General features: G+C 35.8%; 1 long non-coding RNA gene across 1 annotated transcript in view; it reads right to left on the bottom strand.

The window, feature by feature from the left end:
* The window catches only part of LOC145682279 (uncharacterized), a 243,747-nt gene that overhangs the window by 57,459 nt on the left and 159,566 nt on the right, over positions 1 to 26,722 (bottom strand). Inside the window, exon 4 of the long non-coding RNA XR_014130889.1 lies at positions 22,465 to 22,510. This is a non-coding gene — a long non-coding RNA (uncharacterized LOC145682279). The remainder of the gene's footprint in view (positions 1 to 22,464; positions 22,511 to 26,722) is intronic.

Consider the following 26,722-nt stretch of genomic DNA (forward strand, 5'->3'; position numbering starts at 1 on the left):
CTACGTATGTGGCTTAGGCAGTGGTATTGAGAGACAATGGAAGGGTCTTTCAACTGTCCTCGCCGCACGGACAGGTATACAGAAAAAAATAAAACATCTTACTTCTCGGATAGTAAGGGAAAATAAAGAGAATGTTATTTGGCTCTTTAAACAAACAAAAATGAAAATGAAAATTATATTCACTAATGTCCATAATTATACGCAAAATTGAATTTAAAAGATTTATTTAAAAATTAAATAAAAATGGTAATGATGCAACTGTCACAGTTATCCCCCTCCTAAGATGGAGCAGATGATGCAACTTAGTTGAAGCAGATCTCCATCCTAAGAGAAACTTTGTGATTGACATTGCATCATGAGTTCTAAGTACAAATTGAGCATTACATAAAAATCCGAACCCTAGTCAGAAATTTCAAAGTTCACAAAAATATTCTGAAGTACATGAAAATTCTATCCCTAATTTTGACGTTCATAGAAAAGTTGAAGTACATAAAAATCCGAACCCTGATTGACTTTACTTCGTGTGCTCTGATCTGCTAGTGGACGCGTCTAAAAATTAACTATTGAGTTTAAAAAAAAAATTAACTATCGAGTCAAAAAATTAACTATCGAGTCCCTGTTCGGATGCGCCATATTTGTAAAATTTGAAAAATGAAAAGAGAAAGATCCCGGTGGTGGTTGCTTGTAGCGCCAGGTTTTGTAATAATAAAAAGAAAAAAATGAGATGGCGGGTTTTGGGTTCATATTCCTTCTGTCACTATTTATTCCCTGTGCACCACCGTTAAAGTCTCCGTTCCTCGAACTAAAATGGTTTGTGACTCGATAAGGATTGATCTCACGGTTAGGAAATCCTATCTCCCCGCGGTGTCCCAGGGCTTTAGGGAAACAAGATCCCTCTAAAACCGTGTAAGCAAATGAAACTTGATATTATTCGCATACGTATCCTGAATTCACATGCTGCAACGCTGAAAGAGAATTTTGCTCTAATGTTTGGTTTGAGTGGACGAACTAGACTGACTTTCACTTTCCAAGTGGACTGAATAATAATGGTAGTAATAAGAATAATACCAGAAAATAAACGAATAATCTAGAATTTAGAATTTAGTTGAAAATTCTGAAAATCAGTCTAATCCCCACTATAGTCGAGAAATGCTAATATTGCCTAATTAGCCTAATAGATCCTTTGGAAACCAATGATATGCTTGAGGTTTGGGATACAACTTGTTTATGAAAGAAAAAGCTTACGAATTTGATTAACAATGTAATAAAAGTTTTAATGAGCAAATGAAAACAATAACAAAAAAATGTTTTCTAAAAAAAATTAAGCAAGCTGAAGGTTAATATTGAATTTTGGGTTTTCTGACAACAAATGTTCAGAATAAGGCATAAGGCCTTAACACAAAAAAAAAATCAATTTAAGTAAATTACCTTGGGGCTTTCTTTCTTGAACTATGTAGTGAAAGAATTGTTATCATTAACCTGATAATAATAAACAATCTGTGGAATTGATGTTTATAACCAGTGCTAGATGCAATCTTACATTGTTTACATTTTATATATATATATATATAGCTTTCCTGATTTACATAGATATCATACCAAACTGGTTAAATTACAATTTTGCATTTGAAAAATACCTAATTATTTGACATCGCATGCTAAGTATATAGTTTACGTTGATTAGCTGATTTGTTTTGACTATAACCTTTTTAATATTTACGAGATTAAGATATTACATAGCTAGACGGAATTTTGAATATAATAACCTATATTTTATTCGGGTGAAAACTAAGTATTGAAATGATTTAAAATGAGTTAAACTAGTTGAAGTAAGTGGAAATGAGTTGAAGTAACTTGAACTAAAATAAAATAAATTGAGAAACAAGTCATGACTTTGATTTGAGATTTGTGGGAAGTATGAAAGAAACATAGAATGATCCAAAGGAGTTAAATAAACCTACTGCCTGACTGCTAACCATTTCTAATTATTTAAATTAATAACTGAGAATGAGAATAAGTGCACTAAATATGCACTTTGACATTTACCTAACAAGCATACACTATCAAATACATGAAATCAATGAGCGTAGCATTACCATTTCGTTATGCATAAAGGCTACATATATATACTCATATTAACACAAGTAGAAAATTAATAGACACAAACATATATCGATATATATATATATATGTAAAATCATAAGTAAATACATGCATACATACATAAAAAATCAAATAACACATGAATATAAATAATAAATGTCAAGACGTCTCTCGAGATTTCTTTAATCTGAATATATTGAGTTTTTCGTGATTTTCTCTTTATCATTAATAGGATTGGTATACGGCCGGACATTTTCATGTATTCGTCTAGTTTGTTCGTCTAGTTTATGCGCATAAACGTCTGATCGCTCGATTGTTAGAGGATCAGACTGACGTAATAATTGCGGCTTTACTTAGCCTACTTCGTATTTTTCATCTGTATTCTACCTGACTGTACTAATGTCGGTTCCGCTTTATTTATGGATTACGTATCTCCAACCAAGAAAATGATTAATTGCGAGACTAGTCGCATATACATCATAGTTACTAATTAATCCTTTAGCTCTCTTACGTAACATATATTTGATGACTCATTACAATATTATTTATTAGAGTTTTACTAGTATATAGATCGAAATAGACTCATTTAGTACGTTCTCTTCTATGCAAAATTACTTTACAAACACTATAATCTTTGGACAATTGAAACAATGTCTTGAATATATTTTCTAGGAATATCTATTATGTCTTGTTCAAAATTATCTTACAGTTCTCATATTACATGTACATAGCGCAGATGATGCATTTTTATTTCATACAAATTTCCATATGTTAAAGTAAATACTTCTTTCATCGTTAAAGGTCTACAACCCGTCATTCGATCTACTTTTAAATTAACTTTCTTTATACGTTATCAAAAAAAATCTAAGCGACAAATAGAGAAATGACCTAAATTACTATCTCCTTAATAAAAACAACGACATATTCACTAAAGTCACAGAATATATATATATAGAAGTATCATTTTAAAAAGTATCTCTATTTTTAATAAGCCTTGCTCAAAAGAAAGAAAAAAAAGAGTTCTAATTGTTTAGCAATTACAGTTCGAGTTGGAAAATCTTTTCTCCACGCGGTGTAAATACATTAACAGTTTTCAAATAGTTCCGACTTTATATCGCGAACGTCTTGCATTTTATTCAATGACGAAAATTTCCCTTTTGGAATCAACAAAAAATAATTTGGATGGGTCCTACCTTTCGTCGTACACACTGCTCTCACCACCAAGCTCACAACACACATACAGATGTCCCTGCGTTTACTGGCTTCCTTCTTTCGTGAGAAGTGTCCTGGATTCGGAGTTCCTCTCTTCGATTCCCGCTGCGTCCTCCTCTCAAACTGGAAGGGGCGTCGCTCTTGGGCGTCTCCTGATCCATCAAGGTGGGGCTTCTGTTGGTCCATTTCTGATAGGATGCACTCTCACTAAAAGCACTTTCAGACGTCACACTGCACCAACATCACTCTCGGTGTTAAAAGTGTAGTGTTACACGGATAAACAGTGTTTATTGTTTTTAAGCATTGTGTATAATACTTCAAAACTGATTATGTATGATTAAAAACTAGTTCAAGTGCTTTCGGTGTGTATGTAGGTTATTCTAATTGTTTGTAATAGCTCGTGATTATGTTTATAAGTACGAAACTCTGTCACTCAAAAACAATGTTTGTAGGCGTTTCGCGATCTATATATATATATATATATATATTAGCAGCGTTACAAAGTTTATATATATATGTTTATATATATAAATATATTTTGAAGAAGATCAATGTGTAGGTTACTATGCTAAGGAAAGATTGTAATATCGTACACTCGGCTTCGGTGAGTTTAGCCGCACATTGTTATTGTGAACTTAACTTTTGATTATGACTGTAGTGTGTGTGTAAGTTCCGGGTATGTTTTTGTGTTGCGGTGGTACGCTGTTTCCCGGTGAAGAATTATTTTACGACTGACTTGGAGTTTTAAATTTTTAACCTGCCGAACTTTTTGGATACGCCTCTAACGGTGTCTTCGATTTCGTCTCTGCTCTCTTATTCGTTAACTTATTTTGGTGTCCTAAATTTTGATTCTCTTGGTCTCCGCCTATTTACGGTTTTCGGGCGTCGTTTCTCTAACGTACGTGCTTCCTTCAAATTTCACATGTTATATCGAAAATTTTTATGAGAGTTGATTTGGCTCCTAGTCGTCTCGTGCATGGTTTTGGACCATTTCACAGTTCTATGTTAAAATTTTATCTTGGTTCTGAGTGGCGACATATGGTCTATGCTGTGATTTTGACAAATTCGCAGAGATTATATTTCTACTTGGATTCTATTCAACGTGTTAGGACTTTATTATTTTTCTCAATTTCACAAAAAGATGCTAAAAGCTGTTTTGTTCTTCTTTCTTGCTTTCACGCCGGGAACTCTGCTGTGTGTGGTCTACGTATGTGGCTTAGGCAGTGGTATTGAGAGACAATGGAAGGGTCTTTCAACTGTCCTCGCCGCACGGACAGGTATACAGAAAAAAATAAAACATCTTACTTCTCGGATAGTAAGGGAAAATAAAGAGAATGTTCTTTGGCTCTTTAAACAAACAAAAATGAAAATGAAAAATATATTCACTAATGTCCATAATTATACGCAAAATTGAATTTAAAAGATTTATTTAAAAATTAAATAAAAATGGTAATGATGCAACTGTCACACTTTCATTAGCTTAAATTTTGTCGTTTTCTAATGCTTTAAAAAGTTTTCTTCCATTAGCTTGATTTTTGTATACAGTTTTCTAATGCTTTATGAAGCTTTCTTCCCTTGGCTCAGTTCTTCTACATAGCTTTCTAAAGTTGTGTGAAACTTTTTTCCCTTAGCTCAGTTCTTGTATAAAGCTTTCTAAAATTGTACTAAGCTTTATTCCCTTAGCTCAGTTCTTGTATATAGCTCTCTGAAGTTGTATGAAACTTTCTTCTCTTAGCTCAGTTCTTGTTTACAGCTTTCTGAAGTTGTATGAAACTTTCTTCCCTTAGCTCAGTTCTTGTATATAGCTTTCTAAAATTGTACTAAGCTTTATTCCCTTAGCTCAGTTCTTGTATATAGCTCTCTGAAGTTGTATGAAACTTTCTTCTCTTAGCTCAGTTCTTGTTTACAGCTTTCTGAAGTTGTATGAAACTTTCTTCCCTTAGCTCAGTTCTTGTTTACAGCTTTCTGAAGTTGTATGAAACTTTCTTCCCTTCGCTCAGTTCTTGTATATAGCTTTCTGAACTTGAATGAAACTTTCTTCTTTTAGCTCAGTTCTTGTTTACAGCTTTCTGAAGTTGTATGAAACCTTCTTCCTTTAGCTCAGTTCTTGTATACAGCTTTCTGAAATTGCATTAAGCTTTCTCCCTTTAGCTAAGTTCTTGTATACAGCTTTCTGAAATTGTACGAAGCTTTCCTCCCTTACTTGAGTTCTTGTATATAGCTTTCTGAAGTTGTATGAAACTTTCTTCTTTAGCTCAATTCTTGTATACTGCTTTCTGAAGTTCTATGAAACTTTCTTCCCTTAGCTCAGTTCTTGTTTACAGCTTTCTGAAATTGCATTAAGCTTTCTTCCTTTAGCTCAGTTCTTGTATACAGCTTTCTGAAGTTGAATGAAACTTTCTTCTTTAGCTCACTTCTTGTATACAGCTTTCTGAAATTGTATGAAGCTTTCCTCCCTTAGTTGAGTTCTTGTATATAGCTTTCTGAAGTTGTATGAACCTTTCTTCCCTTAGCTCAGTTCTTGTTTACAGCTTTCTGAAGTTGTATGAAACTTTCTTCCCTTAGCTCAGTTATTGTTTACAGCTTTCTGAAGTTGTATGAAACTTTCTTTCCTTAGCTCAGTTCTTGTATACAGCTTTCTGAAATTGTACTTAGCTTTCTTCCCTTAGCTCAGTTCTTGTATATAGCTCTCTGAACAGTAATGAAACTTTCTTCCTTTAGCTCAGTTCTTGTATACAGCTTTCTGAAATTTCATAAGCTATCTTCACTTAGCTTAATTATTGTACACAGTTTTCTGGAGCTGCAAGAAGCTTTTTTTTTCTTTAGCTCAATTTTGTCACAGGCTTCTGTTACCGTATAGTGTAATATTACTGCCTTTCAAATACAATACAAGCTATACCTGGTGAAATCATTGAAATTAAACAAGTTACTAATGAGTACAATATTTTGTATCCAGTAAATATTACCAATTAATTGAAATAAAGTACTTTTTTTCTATTGAAATTTTTTTTCAAGATATTTCTTTTCCAATACTGGAACTTTCTCTGCTGTGTTACGTTTTCGACAAGAAAATATCGAACAGCAAAGAAGTGGAAATTACTGTGAGTTAAAAAGTTTCATTATTTTTACAGTTTTATAAGAAGGTTCTTTTTACCTATAACCTCAAAATTTAACTATGACTTCCTAAATAACAATTTAACTTCATCTTTCTTGATGTTTTTTTTTTTTTTTTTTGTTTAACGTCTCATAATTATGCACCGAGGCTAAGGGATAGGGATGCGCACGGGACAAGATTTGAGACTGTCTCGACTCGAAAATGTGCTGTAAAAGTGATGTCTCGACTCGAAAAATATATATTTTTCTATTGGAAGAGCTGTGTCTCGACTCGAATTTTGTCAGGAAAATTCTGTCTCGACTCGACTCGAACGCATCCCTACTAAGGGAGGCTGTGATGATACGATGGATGTTAAGGGTGCAACAGCGAAAGTAGTAGGAAACGGAAGACCCTCGAGAAGTCACACGCACACGATGTTTGTCCGTCACAGCACTCTTAGCGGGAGCTGGGATTGAACTAGAGACCCCACGCAGCAGAGGTGAGCACTCTACCACTGAGTTACCACTACTACTTACATTTTCCTTATAGGTCAATATAATACCCGATCATGTGCATCGATACCACACTATAATTTATTTGTTTTAACCAAAAAGAAAGACTGCTGCGAAAACAAAACGGATAACCTGTGATAGTTGTAGAGATTTTGAAATTTCTGGAAAATGATTCAGATAGTTTAAAAGCAATAAAATCTACATTAATTATAAATCAAGCTTGTGAAGAGCGAAAAGGGTGTAAGAGTAATGATTGGAATGGAAGAAATGCTTGATGAAAACCCGGCTTCAATATTGAAAATAGATTTGGAGAAGTAATGCATGAACAAAAATCTTAGATTCCTATTACTACTACGAGGGGAAAGTTTGTTTCATCCAGTTTACTCACCAAATATCGATCCATCTGGTTTTAATTTTTTAATTATTCAGATCGATTGCCCAGTACATTTGCTAAACTCGCGAAAGTAAATTTATTGCCACATAAGTTTTTTCTTCTTTTTCTTTTGTAAAAATCGATTAGACAATTACCTGGAGCGGGATCCCTGGTTCGATCATAGCTCACACTAATTGAACTTTGTCCTCTAACTTTTTTTATTCAATCATTTCGTCTCATCATTGCACCATCACCATCATCGTCTACCTTTGCTTTGGAGCATAAACGTAATGCATTAAGTGGCCCCGCGTTGCGTAGTAGCTAAGGTTCTCGCCTTCGGTGTGAGCGGTCCCGGGTTCGATTCCCGGTGGGGACACTTAATCGAAAAAGTGTAAAACGCTTTTTCAGGCCAGCCACCCTGAATGAGGTTTTCCTAATTCACACCAGGCAAATGCAGGGGTGATACCTAATGTATAGGTCCCAGGCAACTTCCTTCCTTCCCCAATCCTTTCTTCCTTCCCTTTCCCCGGATAGTGTGTTCACCGAGGGACACCATCCCCCATATACATGGGCCTTAGATGCCGAAAGCCCAGAAATTTAAATGCTAATCCTAGTAATACATTAAACTAAATAATAATAGCAATAATAATCTGAAAAAAATGGTGTAAGTTTGTGGGAAGAAACGGCAAGTGCTTTGATTGTAATGAATATCATATATTAAAAATATATATATATATTTAAAATGAAACGAAATTTAACTTGTATTAATACTGTCTTCATCTAGTTATTATAGGAAGCTGTCATTGGGTAAATCCTCGCGATTAGAAAGAAATACCATGGTATGTAAAAAAAAATAACTATTGTGATAGAAGGAAGTATTTAATTTCAATTATTAATGTATGAGTAAACACAGGAGAAAGTTAAATATATAGTAGTAATGCAGCGGATTTCCATGGTCTTTTGCAAGACCACTTCTCCAAATCGTGAAACATTGCAAGGAAAGTGACCGCACATCCACATTACACCAATGTTGGCGAATGTTGATTCAAGGAAAATACAATACACTTGCACAAGTGCCGATCTCGGATGGTAACGGCATATAGATGCACGCGTGACAAACATGCCCGTTATTGCAGATCTCATGGCAGCAGCATCAGAAACTTCGATCAGTCTTACGGTACTAGTTCTAGTACAGGCAACAGAAAAAGTAATCACTCCCTGACTGCTATAACTCCGTTAGGTCGGTTCCAAAACTTTTGCTAATATAAACGCCTGGACGGATGCAACCCAACTTACACGTAACTTTTCAACCAGGAGACCAGAATTGAGTAAACCTGCTGAGCATTGAAACAGGCTTTGGCTGTGCAATTGATGGGCATAAAATCTCTCCATTGTAAGATTTATCTCCATTATTTGGAGCGTGTTCTCCAATATGTGCCATAGATATCAAGGATATTATGATTCGTTGTGTGTATAATGTATTATTTCGCTATATATTGCATATGAGAGGAAAAGAAAAAAAAAAAACAATGATCACTGAAAAAAAAACTTGATCCAGTGGTTATGTCAAATCTGGAACAATTGAAGGTAATAAGTTTGTAGCCTTTTTCGTCTTTATTCATGGACATATTATAATTTCTCGTCATTCTCGTATCTCTTTCCTCCTCCATAAGGGAAGACCTTATCATCCACGGGGGTCACGGGGGAGCCGCCCCTTTAATTTTTACTTTCCCCGCCCCTAAAATGTTCACGGTAGGCTTGCAAATGAACTATAATATGGTTGGATCGGGCCCCTCTAACTTCTACTCCCCTACATTTTTGGGCTGGTTACCGACTGGATCTTACATCCTACTGAGTATGGATTGAAATCGAAATTGAAGCGTGTTAAAAATTTTGGAACTGCCGAGATTTGAACTTGAGCCTCCTGTCTAGAAACCCAAATGGAGTCAGTATAGGCTTTCAAGGGTTAAAATGTTACGGGTAAGTTAGGTGTCCGTTGACTGTACCATCTACAATCGTTTGCTGGACACAGGTCTATGACAACGCAAGCTGATCGTCACCACATACCTTGCGACCACACTTCAGTGTAGCGAAAAAAAGCAACTGGAAAGACTCATAGTGAGGTTCTCGTAGTGAAAAGTCAAGGTCCAATCTGTGAATCATGAGCAGCGATTAGGAGGGAAAGGGGAGTCAGTTGCCCCCACTTTTTTTTTGAAATAACCCATTAATGTGCATAGTTTCATTTGGAAATATAGTTTTTTTTGTATGTGTTAATAATTCATAGAATAAAACTGGTGCCATAAAATATTTGGCGTTCCATGAGTACATGTTAGTTGTCTTCCTGTGGAGTTAAGAAAACTACAGGAAATGCGTTTTAATTGCTAAGAAAAATGACCCAAAAATTAATCTATGGAAGCGCCTTTTCGACCGTACTTTCATTTCTTCTTACGAGGGCTCGATATTTTAGTCAGCCGCTTTGGAACTAATTGAGATAACATTTGGATAAAAAAAGTCTTTCACAAATTATTTAATTGCACAAAATCGACAGTTCTTAAAATGTCTTTTCTTGTTCCTAATAGTAAGGAATATTTTGTTTTATTTTTTTTTTTTTTGAGTTTAACATCCCGTTCAGCAGAGGGGCTATGTGAGACGTGGACATAATGATTAACGTGAAATCCGAACCACATGAGCTCCCGCCGGGAATAGAACCCGGGTCCCTCACGTCAAAGGCGCATACGCTAACCGCTTAGCCACGAAGGAGCTCAGTAAGGAATATTAACTAAAAAATATTAATTAATTAATAAGTAGGGCTCGGAAGTTGAAGACCTAAAAATTGACTAAAAAGGACCTATGAAAAGACCTAAAAATATTTAAAAAGTGTCTAAAAACTGGAAAAAAGGGCTTAAAAATAAGATTCAATTTAGTTAGAATTACATATTTGATGAATATAATGCTCAAGAAAACAAGATTCTGGTAGGTTAACGGTCTATCCTTCTACAAACAGAAGTACAAACTAAAATAAGAAAACTTCCCCCCACACACCCCTTGCTGGAGGATATTGTTACGCATCCTCATCTGACTTGTGATTGTTGCCCGTCTGATCTTATCGGTTCAGTCGTTGAAGAATGTTCTATCTTTTGAATTTTCTTTACTAAAGAAAAATGTTTGAGGTGGTGGTGATTCGAGTTAATGACCAGTAAATTTATTGTCGAAAGATGAAGTGCAAAAAAGGACATTAAGACCTATGAAAAGCTTGAAAAAAGACCAATAAACAAAAAACAAACAAAAAAACCGAAAAAGGCAAAAAAGGACAAATAAAACCTACGATTTTCTGGCCTACAATGACGCAAAATGAACATAGCTATATTATGTTAAGCCTCGTCTTCGGGTACTCGTAAAAAAAAAAAAAAAAAAAAAAAAAAAAAAAAAAACCCTCAATTTCTGAACCCTAGTAATAAGAAACAACTTGTACCTTTTCCATTGTTTTGCAGTGTAATATACAAGTTTAGGGGTGTACATATGCAATTTTGCATATACAATTAAATTTAGTGAATTCAACATAATTATAGGTTTTAGGATTATTTTGTAAAACTGGAGTGAGGAGTAATTCTAAGTATTATTGTTTTGATGTATTCCAAGAAAGTGAAAATTGTACCTAATGGCATCGAAATGTTTCGGGAAACTGCTAAAGTATTTCTTTAAATGTCGTAGCATATGCTTCCAGTACTTTGTATTTACTGTCTTTCTAAGAGTAATAACACATATAATAGCATGCGTGGAATTAAAAATATAAGTTGTTCATTAATTCCCAGTTTCAATATAACTTTTGCAAAACAAGTCTCATTATTCATGACGATGATTATTTGATTATCTTTTCTATTTATTTGTTTTGCAAATTTGTTATTAAACAGGACCCTCATCTGATCACACAATTTTCCAGACAGAATTTTGAAGATGTTCATGAGCAATGAATCAAATCTCTTCTTACACCTTCGTTGTTTAAGAGTACAAAGGGTTACTATCTACTTACATTGCTCTTGTCAATTTACTTAATACAATATTAAAGATGATGTACGAAATTTTTACTGTAAAAGACAGTATCCTAATAGTTATACAACCTTTCGTCAAACAAAATGTTAGAAGCAACCAGGAAAACTATCATTGACATACAAATATTCAGATCATGTCTTGACCCCCGCACTTTTAACGTACAACCGCCGCCAGTGCTGTGAATAGTTCAGAGGTTGCAACAAGACCCATTGTGAATTTTGTAGGGTAAATATTGACTGACTGTTAAATTTTAAATTCAATATGGTTTTACAATTTTAACATTTTTAAATAATTCAGTTCAAATATTTTCAATGAAGTTAAAACTTTATGTTTTTGGAACTGTAGTTTGTAACGCGTAACAAGAAAGTATTAAAATATCAAAGAATTCTTCCAGAACAGGGGTCGCGGTGGCTCAGTGGTAGAGCGTTTACCTTTGGTGTATGGTGTCCTTGGTTCGGTCCCAGCCCGCGCCAAATGATCTTTGTGGTGGACAAACACTGTGTGTGTGGCGGGGAAGGGGGGGTTCACGGTGTTGCCCGTTTCATTCCACTTTCTTCATTCCATCATTTCCTTCAATTCTCATAATCATCGTCTCCTTTAGCCTAGCTGGCATAACCGGGGGATGTAAAGCTTAAAGTTTTCATTCCATTTCACTTCTTCCAGAACAGCAAAATAAAATGAAATGTAGGCTATATTATTGTTTTGCATTAAATATAACAATTAAAGAGGTAATATTCAATTATGACATTTAATCTTCCATAAGCATAAAAGGAACGTAGGTCTGGTATATTACACTGTCTTGTTATTCCTTTTAATAAGAGGTAATCTTTATTTCATTCTTTGCCTCTCATAGACAGACAGAAGTCTAGACTCAGACCTGTTTACCTACAAATTTGCACTACTGTAAAATTGCATCCCAGTTAAGGATAAATTTTGTATGTCACCTGGTGAAGTGAAGTCTGCGTGTCTATTAATTTCTTGTTGCGAAAGTCTTCAAGAATCAATGTTTGGCTCTATTATTCTATATAATGTTATTCACTAACAGAGATACGTTTTCTTAGTAGTGACCGCCAAAAATCCAAAGACGTGTATTTCGTGTTGAAATCACGAACGCAAACCACGTCGAATAATGTAAGAGAATCACGCAATGTGGCAGATCTAAACGATAAACTTGTTTATGATTTAGATTATTGTTCTGTGCCAAGCTTTAGAGTTTGTTTCTTTTTTTAACGAAAACGAGCATATTGTAAACAGAAAAGCTACCCTACATTGTTCTTTATAAATCTCCAACATATGTATCGGACAGGTAACACATGTATTGGACAGGGTGCTTGTGACTCATTTACGAAGTAACAACCCCTATTTTCTTCCGGATATCCACCGATTAGCACCTGGTGTCAGGACAGATGTTTCGGTGTACTACTGGTTCACTTGTTTTAGTGGTAAGATCGTTGCACGAAAAAGCAAGAAGCTTTGCCCTCTCAGTAAAAGAGTTCAAGATCCCGTACAAATAGATAAATTAATAAATAAAATACTCAATAACATGACTATCTGCATCATTTAAAGAGGTAATCTACACCCAACGGAAACAAATAAATTTCTTAATACACTGGTCACTATTTGAAATGAATCAAATGATATATTTCAATATGTTTTATAGGGTGGCCAAAAGGTCTAGATGTAATGCCGGAGACAGTACATAAGAATAGACTTAAAAACATATGTAATAATGAAAACTAGCAAACCCGCACGTTCTGTGCAAGCGCAGGACACTACTCTTGTCTGAATGATTGAATATGATACAAAATTTAAAATATGTATGGCTAGCAAAGTAGTTTTAATAACACGTTAATAATATCTTTAATTAAGAATTTCTCGATAATTACTCGAATTTAAGACGCACCCCGATTTCGCTGGGTTAAATTAAGGAAAAACAGTAATATGTTCCGTTTTTACTATTACTAAAGCGCTCTTTGGTATTGGTCATTATCGGTGATTTTTATATATTCCTTTCCCTTCCCATATTGCGAGGCACGACATTGGAAGTATCATTGTTCATCTCAGCGACCCCAAAAACTATAGATTCGACACTAATATCGGTCATTTTTGATCATTTTCAAATATTTCTCCTCCTCCCTTAAGTTACACGTCAAAGTGATATGGCAAAAAAAAAAAAAAAAAAAAAAAAAAAAATTCTCATATTCGAACTTCATCAAGGTTGATGAAAATTTGATCGATATGGGTCAAGTGGTTGAAAATTTCATCATCTCCTACTTCCCCTCCCCTACGTTGCATCGTCGAAGCTAAATGATAAATATTATTCTAGGCCGGAATGTCATGTATGTTGAAAATTTGATTCCCCCTTCCCCTCCTCTAGATTGTACCGTCTAAGTAAAATTATGAAAATATCCCAGGTCCGAACCTTATCTGTGTTAAAAGTTTGATCCAGATCGGTCAGGTGGTTCAAGAGTTATTAACTCACGAACATGGTCACATTTATTTTTATATTTCTTGATCTCTGTATATCTCCCCCTCCTCCCATCTTCTACGTTGTTCCGTCAAAGTAAAATGGTAAAATCCATTCCAGGCACGAACGTCATCTCATATTCTTTACTTATGTATACGACTCTACTGTGGAACAAAGTGTGATTCCCCGATTGTGGAATATATTTCAAACAACTGGAAGCCCAGGACAGGGACGTCCACGAGCAACCACAGCCAGAGACGATCATTATCGCTTGTTAACAGCCCGTCGAAACCGGCTGGTCCAGCGAGCCTTCCGAACAGCAACAAGACGCACAATGTCCACTCAAACGGTCCGCAATCGACTTCAAGAAGGTGACCTCTACGCACGTAGGCCTATGGTGTGTGTCCCATTGACTGCACGACATCCTGTTGATCGAACAGTGTGAGCGGAAGAACATCGTGTGTGGGGACGCAATGAATGGGGCAATGTTTTGTTCTCTGACGAGTTTCGATTCAGTGTGGAGCCTGATAATCGACGTGTTTTCATCTGGAGAGAGTGTGGAACACGACACATTCCCATGTTTATGCGAGAAAGATCCCAGTATCATGGTGGTGGACTGATGGTATGGGTAGGAATCAGCATTGGTGGGCGTACTGAGCTCCACATCATTCGAAAGGACTCTTTGACGGCTCTCAGGTATAGGGATGAGATCCTGCAACCTCTTGTTCTTCCTTATGCTGGTGCCATTGGTGACTCGTTCCTTTTCATGAATGACAATGCTCGTCCTCACAGAGCTCGGTTAGTGGATGAGATGCTGGAAGCTGAGGATATCGCTTAGATGAAGTGGCTAGCATGCTCTCCGGATCTCAATCCAATTGAGCATGTCTGGGATACGCTTGGCAGACGAATTGCCGCTAGGCCAGTACCTCCAACAACCGTACCAGAATTGGAAGTCGCTCTTCTGGATGAGTGGTACAACATTCCCCAAGAACTCGTCGATAATCCGTTTGAATCCATTCCACGGAGGTGGAAGGCTGTGTTGGCTGTTCGAGGTGATCATACGCCATATTAAGGAACAATCAGTGTTGTTGCCTTGTCTGTTTATGAGGAGTTCGAGAGGTGCACACATAACCGTCTTGTTTCATGAGCCATGTAAACAAGGTTTTTCCGTGCCCCAACACCACGATGCCTCATTTTTCTAGTGTATCTTAAAGCATTCCTTCTTATATGATATATATGAGTCAAACACAAGCTTATCCATACACTATCTTAAGGTCTTGTGTGATATTTCAGCTGATTCTCTCAAAAACTATTGAAAAGAAAGTAAAGGAGGTGGCAATATCAAACTGACCAATCACGGCTAACACCAGTTGGTGTTGATGAGTACTTTTGGACATACAAATACTCACTTAGTCATCGAATGGGTTGATTGACTGGTTGATTTGGATGAAACGTGAACCTACAGCTTAACGTGGTATTTGACCCACATGAGCTCCCACTGGGAATCAAATCCGGGTCTCCCGTGCCGAAGATGCGAACGCTAACTAGTAGCCTTACATAGTGACCAGAGATGCAGCATCACTAGAAAACCATTCATACGTTAAATGTTATCTGTTTCCCGGACTTGTAAATTTCATTGAAATGTTAAATGTTATTTGTTTCCAGGACATATGAATTTCATTGAAATGTTAAATGCTATCTGTTTCCCGAACTTGTAAATTTCATTGAAATATTAATGTTATCTGCTTCCCGGACATGTGAATTTTATTGAAATGTTAAATATTATCTGTTTCCAGGACTTGTGAATTTCATTGAAATATTTAATGTTGTCTGTTTCCTGGATTTATGAATTTCAATGAAATATTAAATGTTATCTGTTTCCCGGACTTGTGAAATTTATTGAAATGTTAAATATTATCTGCTTCCCGGAATTGTGAATTTAATTGAAATGTTAAATATTGTCTTCTTTAACAGTTTACTGGATTTTGGGACTTTAATAAAACATTGTGTTCCTTGATTTGTTTCATGCAGAATTTTTAGTACATTAATGAAATTTGAGTTCTTGTGTATGATGTAATTAGCTTTGATACTGTTTGTATGAATATTTACTTTTCAGATTTGCATTTTCGTACAATCAAATTTTGGCAGCTTTTTTAACATAAATTTGCACCTAAAATTTTCAGTTCTAATATTTCCACTAAAAAAGATTTTTTTTAAACTAAATTATAATATTACTTGAAAATGAAATATTGCGTCTTCATTGGGAATATCTCTTACAAGGATCTTATAAAATAGAGGATCTGCCCTTACAACAAAATCTTGAAGCCATACGTCACAATTTCGCCACCCCTACTCTGCCCACTCCGCCCAATAGGATCGCAATGTTTTGAGCCAACAATCACGGCGGAAACGAAAGTAGCCAATCAGACGATGGCAGAAACGAGAGTAGCCAATCAGAAGTGTCGATACTCTTTTGTTTTTTGGCTTCATCGATTTAATACGATGAAGATACATATGGGCAGATCCTCTATTTATAACATCCTTGATCTCTTAGCATGACGTGTAATAAATTGATAAACATGTTCACATTAGTCGAAAAAGAAAATGAGAAATTTTCTCATAACGCATGGTATGTGGACAATTTTATATCTCACACTTTCCGCCACTCTGCACTGCTCACATATGAATATTTACTCCTGGAATTTTTGTGCATAATATAACACAACAACGGGTGAATGAAACAACTTCTATATGAGCGTGGATAGTGGTCCATGGTCCATGGAAAGCAGACAAAATACTCAACGCAAAACGCCAAAACTCCTTTTCTCATTCCGTTTTTATATCGTAGATTTATCTCTGAGAAACAATAAATCAACTTCAACTAAAAGACAAAAAGCTTCATCCCCCCTCCCAAAAAAGTAGAAAGCTGCCTTCCATATCAACAAAGGAAGAGAAGAGTTGTCTTCACAAAGGAAACAAAAGAGAAAAAGAAATAGCTCATTGTCGCCTCACATATATTACGTATGAAGAGACAGAGATACTCCCAAAGCCTTGTGATGGATTAGTCCAACCCAAGTGTAACGAAGCACTTGCATATTGCGCGCTCCGGAAAAGATTACATTTGCTCTTCCCCCTTTTTCCCACTCCGTCACATCCAACTTCTGTTCATTTGTCCACACCGTCCGATGTTCATGCTACAAGATTAATCAACATTCCTCGTTTATAAAGTGAAGAAGATGACTTACCTCCTTTTTTGCCATTGCTGTTTGCAATGGGCAGGAAAACGGTAGACATTATTAAATTACAAAAGGATTATGCAACAAGAAATGAAATGAAATCTTTGAGTTTTACGTCCCACGGTTATGCCGGTTAGGCTAAAGGAGACGGTGATGATGAGTGATGAATGAAATGGTGGAATGAAGAAAGTGGGAGGAAACGGGAGAACCCCGAGAAAACCCACGCACACGGTGTTTGTCCACTACAAAGTAATTATACAACAAGAGTTGAATACTAACAATTTTTTGTAAGAAAAAAAAAGGCCTGAAAGCGTTAGAAATGTAGATCTAGAGAGGAATGGAGGAAATTATCAGAGTGGAACGAAAATCTAGTGAAGAAATGTTATAAAAAAATTGGTGAATAAAGAATAATACTGAAAGTAGAAGTATTGTCATTGTTAGGTCTGTGTGTGTGTCATAGTTCGGAGTTTGTCTGCCACTGTTAGAGTTTATACGTTACACTGATAGCAGTGGCGGCCAGTGGATTGTGGTTTCGTATGTTGCAGTACGAACAATCGAAGACAGAAGATATAAAGTAGACTCACTGACTAATCAGCATAACTTTGGATGCAAATGCTATGTGACATGTGAAATTAAATAAAATTCTGATTTAAAAAAAAAATAAATAAAATAATGCAGAACATTTTATTCGATTAGTCATCTTATTTAATTGGTAAGTCCATTCACCTCTCTTTAATTAGAGTAAATTTGTCTAATACATGCTGGTTGAACTCTGGTATTCCCGTTATCAGGTCTTTTTCAATGGAAAGTATAACCAATGGTGATAACCATTCTTGGAACATTCAATTCCTTAAAAGTGTCAATTCTTTTCGATGTGGAAAAACGCCTGACTCCTTTTGCTGACGTTATAGGTACAGTTAATATTAATTTCAGAAGTTTTGTAAATTTACTAAATATTTTTTCTAGATTATTGCGAACAATTCATTCTAACAAACCCAGTCCCTGACAGTGATCCAAATTTCCCTGCTGCGTAGACTGAAGACAGTTCGTGGCAGAAATTAATGTTATAAAAACATGTAAATTGAACACACTTTATTCACAGTTTATCTAGTAAAGTTTAAAACAAATTGTGGAAATGTATCTAAGGCTAACAACATTGTTGCCGTAAGATATCCTGTGAATTTAAACTTTTTTTTTTTTTTTTTAAATATAGTTTTGAATTGCCCTTTGCTTATTTTGTATAAGCCTTAATTGCAAGTTTTTCCTCAGGGGAGGGCTGGGCAAATTTCTTTCTTTTCTTTTTTCATTCATTCATTTTTTTGTAAGTTATTTACAGAAATCATGGTATAGAATTCATTCAGAATTTGTAGGTTATTTACAGAATTAGGGCACACACAACTGAAGTAAATGTAATAACCAAAATCCAAAACAGCAGATTCAGAAAAGACAGCTGATACAAAAGAGGTATATGAATCGCAAATGTCACTTATACATTAATCTACACCCGTGCGTAAAAGAAAAAACTACATTCCAAATCATCCGTCTTGGTTGTAAGGAATTCACGATGAACAATATACTTCCATACGAGGCGAAACAATGTTTATTAGTGATACGTTCTGGAAAGCGTATTTTGAAACCCACAAGATGTAGGATCAGCATGTAACAGAAGCTAAACAGCATTGCCAGTTCTACACCCATAAATGTTTGTCGTGAGGGGTCTAAAGTATTTGAGGGGGTCCAATACGTCTATGCAATATCGAAACTGTCTTATTCCGCACCCGAAAAAACGATAATTAATTAATTAGTGTCCCTATATTTTTTTAGGAAAAATGATAGAACGATTATTTTTATAAGAAAAGAAAGGGTACATGATGAGGCGTAAAATAAAATATTTAGCCTACATCAATCATTTCTCTGTTAAACAATTATAGTTCGTTAGGAAAGTCTACAAATGTTAGTTGAGTTTGGAAATTGTTGGGAGGTCCGGACCCGGTGGACCCCTCCCTCGTGGGTACGCCCCTGAGCATTGCCAACTAGTCCCAAATTCAATGTGGCGTTTCCCATCATAACGTTTTATATGGAAAGTTATCAAGAGTATAAAATACATTTATTTTATATAAAAATATGTATATGCTAAAATACTATCCACAAAGGAGAAAATGAAATGAAATCTTTAAGTTTTACGTCCCACGGTTATGCCGGTTAGGCTAAAGGAGACGGTGATGATGAGAGATGAGTGAAATGGTGGAATGAAGAAAGTGGAAGGAAACGGGAGAACCCCGAGAAAACCCACGAGCACGGCGTTTGTCCACCACAAAGTTCACTTGGCGGGGGCTGGGATCGAACCCGGGACCCTAAGCACCAGAGGTGAACGCTCTACCACTGAGCCACCGCGCCCTCTATCCACAAAGGAAGGGGGGGATTCTATACATTGACTTTATTGACTTATTAATGTCTGGTTCACAAGGCTGTACAAGAAGCCTTCATTATCTATATATGCTAAGAATTAACTAATAAATGCGTGTTTCCTTTCATTTGCTTTCTACTCTATTACATATTTTCTATCTTATTTTGTAATTCTGCAATCACTTTTCTTCTCATTATATTGATTTGCTTCAGTATAGTCCCGTAATTTAAAAAATATCAATGCATAAAAATAAATTCCATTTGTAATTGGTAGGGAAATAAGATTCAGAAATTTTATTTAGCGCGAGAAACCTTCTCGTTCAATGCCGCGTTGTTGCAGAAGCACAACAACGACCAGAGCCTTTAACTTCTGAGATAGAGGAAAGGAGACTTATCATTCGCTCCAATTGCCGCGTTGAAGAAATCTGGTCGTTTTATGCTCGCTGCAACGCAACATAAATTAGAGACTGTGACGCATTGTTTTTCGCTTTTTAAAACGGTTTAATAGAATTTACAGTTATAGCCTCCTCGGACTCCGTGTCGCCAATAGGCGACATGTGAATTATACATGATGTATACACTGAGTCCCCATGTCGCCTATAGGCGACATGCATTCAGCGGACAAATGACAAAGATATAAGAAAGAATAACTGAAAATTGGCTAACAGGATATACAACCGAAGGTAACTATACTATTGGAACATAACATTTCTACCCCCCCCCCCCAAAAAAAAATGCTGGGACCGAGGAGGATAGAAGTAAAAAATATGTTATTTAAAGTATATGGGATCATTAGAAAGTATTTTTTCCTGTTCTTTACTACTAATGCTAATATTTTTTTCTTGAAATACTTTGGTCGTTGCGCTACGCTGCAACACTAACATTAGCCGCCAGTGATTGATATAACTACGTGTGTGTGTGTCACTGTTCAATACGCACAGAACAGAGACAAACTACTTCATTACCGGAATTATCCACTCGAATTTTGAGTTTCTAAGACAGGACCCACAGAAGCGATATCTGATTCACTGATTTCTTCTCATTTAAACCTTTAAGAAGCTTCCTTGTCACTATCTACTTTCTTTTAGTTTCTGTGTTGTTACTAAGCTGTTAATCATCTTTCTTTTATCCATCAATTTTCTTTTCTTTGTAGCAGAGCCTCATTTCTCTATTTTTCTTCAGCAGGCAAAACTTTGGGAGTGTATACACCCAGCACATTTGATAGCTAATTTTACAACCCTTGCCATACGGGAATTGGTACGCTCATAACGAATCTTTCAAATTTTCAGAATAACAAATTATCTACAAAAACAATAATTTAACTAAACATTTATAATTCTCTGCAATAATATACATTATCATCATCATCATCATAGGTATTCTGCCATTATTGGCAAGTCACTTGCCGCAACTGAGAAGCTTCTATGCTCCACGGTCTTCGCTAATCTTTTCGTCTTCACGTAAGATTTTTCTGTTTTCTTATCGTCCAATAATTGTAGCCACCTTCGTCCCTTCCTTCTTTTTCATGCCACTATACCCTCTACCACGTCCTTCATAATACAATTCCTTCTTAGCCAATGTCCCAAACAGTTTCTCTTTCAAAATTGAGATCTGAATTGATACCATTCTTATCCTAACAACACTGGACAGTTATATAGTGTATTTATTTATAATACTTGTTTAATTGTCGTTTATCAAAACCTCTTGAGCTAGGTCCAGGCCCATAGCTAGAGAATAGTCAGTGAGGCTGAGCCTCATGACTCAGGGACATCGTTTGAGGAGGGCAGGGGGCAATTCCTCCCATGACTTTATAGAAACATGTTTTTTTTTTAATGTATAGTAATATACTAATAAAAGACGTGAAAGTCTTATGTCGGTGGACATCCTCCCCTACCCTGGCAAAATCTGAAATGATGCTATTGTCTTCATTATCTGTTGTTTGTTGTTATGTATGTATGATGAAATCACAATAGCCCCACAAATAATTATCTCGCCCATCCACTTGTCTTACAAGGAGAAGGCAGACTTTGGTAAATGAACATGGAATCTTTCAATGTTCCATGTTAACTAGGAACAAAATTTAATCTATTCCGTAAATATTATTGATACCACAGTCATTGTGTAAAAAATGTTTTTGACGCTTCGTGTCTACATTTGTTGACACTGTGCGAATTACAAAGGGAATGAGGGGGAAATCTCCTTTAGTTATAGCAATATCCAGTGTTAGCAAACGGGGTTTCCCCCTCAACTCCTTTGTAATTCGCACACTTGTTGACACTGTGCGAATTACAAAGGGAATGAGGGGGAAATCTCCTTTAGTTATAGCAATATCCAGTGTTAGCAAACGGGGTTTCCCCCTCAACTCCTTTGTAATTCGCACACTGTGAACAGATGTAGACACGAAGCCTCAAGAATATTTATTTCACAACGACTGTCGTAACCAGAATATAACTCGCGATATCAGTATATTTGCGGAATACATTAAATTTTCTTGCTAGTTAACATGGAACATTGAAAGAGTTTACAAGTGATTTGGAAATTTCTATTGTTTTATTCATTATAAACATATCGTGAATTAATATTTTATGCATATTTACAAATGGTTACTTTATTGGTTGAAGCAAAAAACAAAACAAAATTTGACTCGAACGGGAAGCGAACGCGCGTCGGACGATATATATGGCGAGTAGAAAACTTTTTGAAGACGGTGTTTCTCTGTTATTTTTGCCCATTGCGCTCTCCCAGTTTGTAATATAAACTCTTTAAATGCGCATTACCATCTCGCAAAAAATGGCCCAGAACTTCACTTACCAAGTTTGCCTTCTCCTTGTTAGTGTTCTGGCTATGAGCCGGCTAGATCCGATTATTTCTTAGCAAAAGCATTTCAAAATTATGCTCTCACACATCTCTTCAGATGTTTTTTTTTTTTTTTATCTCTGTTGTTTGTTTCGTCCATAAGCTTTTACGAATAAACAAGTTCTATAATATCAATCAATACATAAGCTACTTACCACTTCGTATTTACGTTGAGTTTTCCGCTTGGACACAACCGAGCAACTGAAAGAAAGAAAAGCATTTTATGATTAATAACCGGAAATACGTACATGCATCTTATTAAACACTGTAACCAAGCAAAAACTGTCAAATTGGACGAACGAATGAACTAAAAAGTTTTGATAGCAGTTTTAAAGTTTGAGATGGAAGGACAAAAAGACCCATGAAAAACTAATATTTGAACCAAGAAATAAAGATTTTAATTGACGTGAGGGAAACAGTTGGAAGATGGCAGTATAATTGGAAAGAGAGTTCGATAGCGATGTTTTCTATCAGGTAGTAGCGGATCTAGAAGATAAAAACTGGGGGCGGGGTAACCAGAAACCAGACAATGATAGGTATATCACGAGATTACTATAAACCTTCAAAAATATATAAATAATAGCTTATATTATTTTTATCACTCAAAAACTGGAGGACCTAGATCTCCCCGCCACGGAAAAGATCCACCTTTGCTATCAGGAACATTAACCTTTAGAGACAAGTGTGGCATACAAAGACACAGCAGATCGTTTCGTTGAGGACGTGAAAAATGATTTTTCAACGCCCAATGTCACCTACAGGTGACACTACTTTAAAGGCATCTTCTTGTTCACCAATCGTCCACCAGAGGGTCCTAGTGAACCACAGTAGCACCAGCTACTTACCTATATATATATATATATATATATATATATATATATATATATATATATATATATATATATATATATATATATATATATATATATATATATATATGTTGCATCACCATACAAAAAATTTTTCGAAGTCGAGATATTGCACACGGAAGAAGACGCCTTTAACAGATGACACTGGGCGTTGACGGGTTAACGTCCCATACTTGTGCTCTTTAGGCTAAGGGAGACAAAGATGATTACTGAAAATTAATGATTGTAATGATCAGGGACCAGTGGCGTATTTAAGGGGGCTTCCGGGTTTAATCCCCCCCCCCCCGAAATCTTACTTACTATAGTAAAGTATATGAAATATCTTGCAAAATTTTCACATTTTCAGGCAAAGCACCCCACCCGAAAGTTAGCAAAGCCCCCCCCGAAACAAAATTGTAAATACGCCACTGTCAGGAACGCACCCAGCAACTTTTGTTGGGAGTGGTCCAAGCGTTGCGGGCTGTGATTCAACACTACAGTTACTACGTCTATGTATTATTGAGAACAGGTATTACGGTATTCTACATCCGAAAAGACGGTCAGTAATTGTAAAATATTTTCACCGACATTTTCAGGGAAAAAAGATAGAACCAGATTGTTTTTATTACAGAAATAATACAGACGAAGTGTAAGACCAAATTTTCATGCTACATCAATCATTTCCCTGTTAAATAAGTAGTATATAGTTTTATTAAGAAAGGATACAAATGTATATTGAGTTAGGATTCATTTTGGGGGAGGAGAGGGTCTGGACCGGGTGACACTATGACTACGACAACGTCATTAATTGTATTTTTGGTCGTTTATTTTTGTTCTGCACGTTATGACCATGATACTGTGACACTATGATTATGATAGTAGATCTAACACTATGACTATGATACTATAAGAGTATGACTATGACAATATGATACTATAGCTATGATACTGATACTATGACTATGATACTATGTCAATGTCACTATGACTGATACAATGACACTATGACTATGATACAGTGACACTTTGACCATGACACTTTGATACTAAAGTACGGGATAAGAATAAACTATCACAAAAGTAATTAATTGAGCTGAGCGAGCGAAGCTCTAATACTCGGGTTAGCCGTTTGGTTGTCCACGAACTCCTCCTAGACCGTTTGGCCGATCTCAACCAAACTTAGCACGCTGATAGAGTATGTCATGTTGAGTGACAACATAGGTCGAAATCAAAAATCCAATGTACCATCGAGGAATAATGACCGAAAAACGCTTTCTCCTAGACCGTTTGGCCGATCTCAACCAAACTTAGCACGCTGATAGAATATGTCGTGCTGAGTGACAATATAGGTCGAAATCAAAAATCCGATGTACCATCGAGGAATAATGACCGAAAAACGCTTTCTCCTAGACCGTTTGGCCGATCTCAACCAAACTTAGCACGCTGATAGAGTATGTCGTGCTGAGTGAGAACATAGGTCGAAATCAAAAATCCGATGTACCATCGAGGAATAATCACCGAAAAACGCTTCCATAGACTTAACATGGGGAAAAAGTTTTCACGTGATTTTTTTGTCAACAATTAAAATCTGCGCGTGATTTTCAAAAATTCCGGCGAAGCCCTTTTATTTTTTTAGCGTAAAAATTTACAATTTTAATCAGAATTTAAAAACAAATTAACGATTTTTTAAACTTTTTTTAGCCGGAACAAAAGGTGAAGACGAAGAATTGTGCGATTGTTATGAAAAATACTGATTGTTTTAAAAAGTCACAATAAACTGATTACGTTGCTTAAGCTCGCTCAGCTCATTTCATTGCAATCGAGTATATCCATTGCATTCCTAGTTGTATTGTTGGTAGTTTATTTTTGTTCTGCACGTTATGACTATGATACTGTGACACTATGATTATGATAGTAGATCTAACACTAAGACTATGATACTATAAGAGTATGACTATGACACTATAGCTATGATACTGATACTATGACTATGATATAATGACACTATGACTATGATACTATGTCAATGTCACTATGACTGATACAATGATACTATGACTATGATACAGTGATACTATGACCATGATACTTTGATACTAAAGTACGGGACAAGAATAAACGACCTAAAACGTCATTAGTTTTAATTGCATTTTTGGTCGTTTATTTTTGTTCTACACTTTATGACTATGATACTATGGCACTATAATTATGATAGTATGACTACGACTATGATACTATAACCGTATGACTATGATACTATGATAATACGACTATGATACTATGGTACTATGACTATGACACTATGATACTATGACACTAGCAAGACGACAGTATACTGTATGCTTAATGAGATATAGCTCAAAATTTTCATTAACTCAAGCTTTAATGTCTATTTTACTATAATATTGTCCAAAGATAAGAATATCTCAGTAAATAGATCACATAGACTTGAAGAGCTTGAAGGTAAATTATCATGCGTAATTTTCGAGAAAAATAAATGAAATGAAATGAAATGAAATCTGTAAGTTTTACGTCCCACGGTTATGCCGGTTAGGCTAAAGGAGACGGTGATAATGAGAGATGAGTGAAATGGTGGAATGAAGAAAGTGGGAGGAAACGGGAGTACCCCGAGAAAACCCACGAGCACGGTGTTTGTCCACCACAAAGTTCACTTGGCGGGAAAAATAAATGAAATTTTATGGCGTTATATGTCATTTTTTTCAGTAATAACTCAAAAGTTTTCATTCTACTAGAAACAGAACTCACAGTTTTCTACTAGAACAGATTGGTCATTTATTTATGAACTAAAATGTGTTAAGAAATACGCTGTTAACCACTGGCGTCTCTGGCATGTAAAATTTGGGGGGGGACATAAAAAACTAATTTAAATAGTAATACCTAGCCCAACCTGTTTATTATCTTCGATTCCATTTGTTACCTTTCTGCTTACCTTCACGGACCCCCTGAGACATATCAAGAACTCTGTTATGATCATTTCAGAGCCTGAATATCATATTCCAAATAAATGTAATTAATATTATTTATATGATATTCTGTCGTTAGTAAATAAATTAAATTAGAATAGAATATTGAATATTTTGTACTTCAAAATTTTGGGGGACGCATCCCCCTCGTCCCCCCTCCCCGCCAGAGACGCCCGTGCTGTTAACTATTATAGTCTATCTATTTTTGTAATATTTGGCCCACAGCATCTATTTGTAAGTGTAAATCTAGTTGTAAGTGTAACTGCTCACCACCACCACACGTGCACTGTTAGTGCTTCATAATGAACGTCATTCTCCGTGACAAGAATCAGTGCACAATAATTCTCCTATCCCCCCCCTTTTATTTTCTTCTTGTTCCACGTATTTCGTTTAGCAATTGTCGTTACCCACACACACACACATGAGCAATTATTGACTCACCAAAACGAGAAACGTGATTCGAGCACGCCCAGAAATATGCAAATATGCGGATGAACTTCGTGGAGATTTTTTTTACGACACAAGCAAAGTTTTCTAGTGTTGAAACTTCGTTTCCAGGAAAAGTAATGTTTGAGTAAGGC

The sequence above is a fragment of the Thermobia domestica genome, chromosome 3 (genome assembly GCF_964235325.1).
Source record: "Thermobia domestica chromosome 3, izTheDome1.hap1.1, whole genome shotgun sequence".
Lineage (NCBI taxonomy): Eukaryota > Metazoa > Arthropoda > Insecta > Zygentoma > Lepismatidae > Thermobia > Thermobia domestica.